This window comes from Sinocyclocheilus grahami, unplaced genomic scaffold (genome assembly GCF_001515645.1).
Source record: "Sinocyclocheilus grahami isolate Dianchi unplaced genomic scaffold, SAMN03320097.WGS_v1.1 scaffold153.1, whole genome shotgun sequence".
Classification (NCBI taxonomy): Eukaryota; Metazoa; Chordata; class Actinopteri; order Cypriniformes; family Cyprinidae; genus Sinocyclocheilus; species Sinocyclocheilus grahami.
In genome coordinates, this window is record NW_015505332.1 from 1,248,274 (window position 1) to 1,254,380 (window position 6,107).

Here is a 6,107-nt window from a genome sequence, read left to right on the forward strand (position 1 = left end):
AAGCAACATCATGAATCTGTTGTGAATTTTGCCCTTTATTTCACCATTATGTTTCCTAAAGAATGTTTTTTTTTTCTATAGAAGTTTGAATCATTGCCATTAATCTGTCTGTTTAAATGAATCAATTCATAACAATTCAAATCAACCTAAAGATTCAAATGCATCATTATTCATTAATGTTCACAGAAGTCACTGTCTGGCATGTTTTAAATATTAAAACGTTTTAGTAAAAATGTATGTAGGTAAATATAGCTATACTATATACACTATACTGCATTGTGAAAAAATGTACAGTATTTTACTTCACATTTTAAATTCAGTTTGGAAATTATGGGAAAATAATATCATCTAAAGGTCACAAATGAGCAATCAGCCCTATTCAAATCAAATATTTGAAAATATAGTTAATTATTAATTTTAAAAATGCATTCCATTTTCATCAGATCATTTTTAGTTTGCTAAATTTTTACACCTCTACCTGCGATCCACATAGATTCTCTCCCTACAAGCTCTGATTAAAGACACGCTGCAGTTAAAAAACATGGGTTTGGAGAGGTTGACAGTGCTAACAGAACTAATGACTGGAAAACACAACCCTCAGATGTCACCAAACTGGAACTGGCCATTACGATCATTGTTTTTCGGTTGCCGTTGCTCGCAGCAGGTGTCCTGGATCTGACCTCGAAACAATACAATAGGACAGCAGCCATTAAGTCACTCAAGCAGAAGAGGCTATACAGGCTATTGTCAATTGTCTTGGAGAGTCGCCACCCCAAAACCCCACCTCCAAATCTCTAAGACTAAGCAGCTTTTTCCCAAGACCATTAAAAGGCAGATTATATGCACCGTTTGTGGATGCCATTTCAGAAAAAGCCCAAGCGAGCATATTCCAGTAAAATGTATTGGTCTGATGGGAACGCTAGCCTTGCAAAGAAGCACTGTGTGCTACTATAGTAAAGTGATGGTATCAGATGGCATGGTACTAAAAGACGACCATATTTACATATGATAACATTTACATGGAATTTTAAAGAACATCATGGGATTGTGAAGGCTTTACATCATTGTTTTTCAGTTGCTGTTGCTCTCAGCAGGTGTCCTGGATCTGACCTCGAAACAATACAATAGGACAGCAGCCATTAAGTCACTCAAGCAGAAGAGGCTATACAGGCTATTGTCAATTGTCTTGGAGAGTCGCCACCCCAAAACCCCACCTCCAAATCTCTAAGACTAAGCAGCTTTTTCCCAAGACCATTAAAAGGCAGATTATATGCACCGTTTGTGGATGCCATTTCAGAAAAAGCCCAAGCGAGCATATTCCAGTAAAATGTATTGGTCTGATGGGAACGCTAGCCTTGCAAAGAAGCACTGTGTGCTACTATAGTAAAGTGATGGTATCAGATGGTATCAGATGGCATGGTACTAAAAGACGACCATATTTACATATGATAACATTTACATGGAATTTTAAAGAACATCATGGGATTGTGAAGGTGCCATAGGAACACTACCGTATTTTTACTGTACTTTCAGTGGAAAGGTGAACCAGGTGAATTTGGAAATGGATGCACAAATATGTCTAGCAAGGTATGGGCTGAGGGTGAACCGAGTCCAGGGTAAGGCTAAAAGCAGGCAAATCTATTAACTACAAACATCATAAACTCGTCTTTTTAGGCAAGAACCAGATATGGGTGTCATGTAGGCTAATCAAATATTTTTAATGGGACTGAATTTGTATTTAACGTGATTACAATTTAATAAAAGCTTTAGAAATTGATAATTGTAATGTTTCATGTCCACGGTTTTTCCAAACAGTGAATAAATTATACAGCCTACAGAAAGCGAGCGAAGAACATTATCACTAACTTTGATCTATCGAGAGTTCAAGCGCTCACACAAAAAACCCCAGAACTATCGTTATAACCTTTGAAGCTGTCTACATTGTGAAATGAATATTACTTACATTGTACGTACATCTGCACTTTGTTGTTTATGATGAGAGAATTCACGAGGGTCCGAATTCACGAGGGACCGAATTCAGTCAGCGAGCACACGCACTCAACAAAACTCAGTGATGAGTCATCTGAACGCCTCTGATTGGCCATTGCCTTCCTAAGCTCAACAGAATCATGTGTGATTGTTATAATGCGCAACACTGTAAAAACGCTTAAAAAGAAAAATGGTACAACATGAGCAGATCTTAATTTAATGCCACAATTGACACTTTTCATTTATTTCCCCTTTGTTAGCAACAGACGTAATAGATTTAATTTATTTGTGCAGGGGGATTTTTTTGTCCAATTTAGTGGCATTTTTGCTCCAAGTCCCCGTGGCCAGGGGAAGGCTAAGCCTGATTCATTTTAGTGAATCAGATTTGTTCAAACCAAAAGATTTGTTTAGTGTTTTTCAGACATTCCTGCAAAGCAATTTGCATTGCATTTTTGTAATTGAATATATTTTTAGTTAAATACTACAGTTTATTATTGTTTCTGATTTCAGATTATATAGACAAATGTAGTGCTGTGTATGCCACTTGAAATTTAGTCAACTGATTGCCAAATCTCTGAATAATGAATCTGTTCAAATTAATCATTAAAAAGAATAGTCTCAAAAGAGCTATTTGTTTGTGAATCACTAATTAACAACCATTGAATGGTTGTGGTATATCAGATATACTGGATAATGGATAATCTTGCATAAGCATTAGAGATGCCAAACAGAGCTGAAACACTAAAGTGAATCAAGCAGACCGATTCATTTTAGTGAATCAATTCATTTGGACAGTTCCGATCTCAAGAACGAGATTAAAAAAAGAATCCAGAGATTTGTACAACTTCTTGACAGTGTTTTTCAGACATGCCTGCAAAGCATTTTGAACCATATTTTTGTAGTTAAACAGTAGTTTTTGTAGTTTTATAGTTTGTAGTTTTTTTAGTTAAATACTACTGTTTATCTATGTTATCTATGTTTCAGATTATGCAAATGTTATGTTGTTTACATATTGCTCAGTTCAGTTTTCTACTTCTTGGAATAATCAATAAGTTCAACTGAATCATTAAAAATAATACTCTCCAAAGAACCTTTTCTCACTAATTTACAACCATTCAAAAAACATACTGAAGAATGTTAGATCTGAGTATCAAAGGTGTCATTGGCCTAAAAAAAAAAAATTCTAATAATAAAAACCATTTGTCATTAGCAAAGCTTACTTTCGATCAATGTTTCTCAACTGGTTTTTCTTCAGCACCCGGATTTTACATAGGAAATCAAGTAGTGACTCAATAACAGAATAATAGCAGAATAAATCCTTAAAGGGGTCATATGATGCTGCTAAAAAGAACATTATTTTGTGCATTTGGTGTAATGAAATGTGTTTATGCGGTTTAATGTTCAAAAAACATTATTTTCCACATACTGTACATTATTGTTTCTCCTCTATGCCCCGCCTTTCTGAAATGCGTTGATTTTTACAAAGCTCATCGGTCTGAAAAGTGATATGTGCTCTGATTGGCCAGCTATCCAGTGCGTTGTGATTGGCAGAATACCTCAAGCATGTGACGGAAATGTTACGCCCCTTACCATATTGTGATTAGAGCCCGACCGATTTGTTTTGTCGGTATAATATCGTTTTGTCGATATTATCGGCCGATATGAGCCTGTCGCCGATATATCGGTATCGGTAAATATGCCGCTGATATGCCGCCGATATGAATTTTTTTTCTTTTCACTCCATTGTTTGCTACTGGCGACCTGGATGAAAGGCTTTAAAGCTTAAGTCAATGGAAAACTACTGAAACTTTGAATGGCCATATCTCCGTAACGGTGCGGCGAATCCGCAACAAATTCGGGGGATCTCTTCAGCTCAAAGAACCCTCTCGAACACGAATCGAGTGTACGTCTCGAGGCCCTCTTTTGAATGAGACCACCCCCGCGTGGATAGCCCCCGGGGTTCGGGAGTTACGGGTGGTTAAATTCGCGGTCCGGCGCCGACCGATCTAGCGATCCCGGGGGGCTACCGACACGTGGAGGGGGGCATACGAGAGGGCTCCTCGAACTGAAGGGATCCCCCGAATTTGGTGGAGATCTGCCGGCGCGTTCGCGAGATAGAGGCACCAGTCAACACTTTCCCTTCAATAAGTAAATCTTTGATTGACGTGACACGAACTGAAGGGTGGTGACCCATACTTGGAATTAGTGCTCTGCATTTAACCCATCCAAAGTGCACACACACAGCAGTGAACACACACCGTGAACACACACCCGGAGCAGTGGGCAGCCATTTATGCTGCGGTGCCCGGGGAGCAGTTGGGGGTTCGGTGCCTTGCTCAAGGGCACCTCAGTTGTGGTATTGAAGGTGGAAGAGAGCGCTGTACATTCACTCCCCCCACCTACAATCCCTGCAGGTACGAGACTCGAACCCGCAAACTTTGGGTTACGAGTCCGACTCTCTAACCATTAGGCCACAACTTCCCCACACGTCTCGGGTGTGGGGAAGGAGGTTTCTTGTTCAGGCAGCATTCATGCATTGTCTTATTCGACCGTAAGTGCCCTGCGAAGTGGACTTCACATGAAATTCCGCCATGATTCCAGTTCCAAGTTAACGTACACATTACATTCAAAGGGCATTAAAGTGCGCGAGACGTGAATTTATATTGTATTTATTTACAGAGGTAGGGGAGAGCGGGGGACAAAGTAACACTTTTTGACTTTCTCAGTTTGTGTAAATCCACATGGGGTTCAGAATATATATTTTTTAACCACAGTAATTTTTACACTGTCTGCATTTGTGATCGGAGAAATGACAAACAACAAGTGCTACTCTACACTGCCCAAAAAAATCACGTTTGAATCGTCAGTGGCAAATTATTTAAATATAAAAAACTTACTTACAGTCTGTGAGTCACAACAGCCGGCATTGTAGTCTACTCTACCAGGATCAGGAAACAGTCCTCCAGAAAATGCGTTGGACACATCTGAATATTTGGGTCAAACTGTTACAACGAAACAGCATCACACACTGCGGCCTTGAGTGAGCCACGGCCTAGAGTGAGCGGAGGCCGGCTTGAGTGAGCAGAGGCGGACGGGTTTGAGAACTTTTGGAAGGCCAACCAAAGTAGTTTGCTTTCACAACGAAACACAGCGCCTTCACGACATGGCAGCGGTGGCAACAACAATACCACAGCGAGAATAAAAAAGTTACGCCTTCTTTCTTTGCGTGAACATTTGGGCGGCGTTATGCAAATCTTCCCACATCGTGACGTAGACATGTGGGGGCGTGTTAGAACGATCCGTTTTAGGTAGGCGTGGTTGACATTTAACTATTATAAAGACCATCTCTTTGGATTTGAGGCTTTAGTCTTTGCAACTTTATAGATTTTCTTTATGCACCAAGAGCTTGTAACACTCAAAAGAAAAAGGAAAAATTGAAATCGCATCATATGACCCCTTTAAAATCTAATCATTTTAAATGTTTAATATTCCCATAAACTGTACAGATACAGAAAACATGCAAAATTATGAACTTGACATAAGCAAATGGACAGTTTTCGTTTCTACATTTTATTTTCATAAACATCCCAGCCAATTCAGCACAGATCAATGTCTCATTTTTGGGTCATGACCCACCAGTTGAGAAGCACTTCATAAGGTTCCCTTCTTGCCTTTCATTTCTACCATGCTGTAAGGATCTTCCTCTCCATCCCTCACCTCATGTGGTCCTGTAAATTTATGTTGTGTTCGACTCACCCCCACAGACCTTTAACCTCAGAACAAAGCAGCCTTGGCCTTCCCATTCACCCATGGCTTCTAAGGGCCCCTGGACCCCCCTACTCCTTCCTCAGCCCCTTCTTAAAGATCCCACCCAACCCCCAGCACTCTAAAGGACCTCATTCATAGATCTACTGCTATCCACGTCTGTCCCTGAAAGCTCACTCGGGGAAGCAACTGCTCTGAAACCTCCATCTACACTCCCCTCAGATTCTAGCACGGGGCAGAATTCATGTGCCCGGGATGACAAGGGACAACTGGGGATTGGGTATAAGCAAGGTCAAATGAATCATGGACATTCCTGGATCTTAGAAACTTTGCTCACACAGTCCACTGTGGCG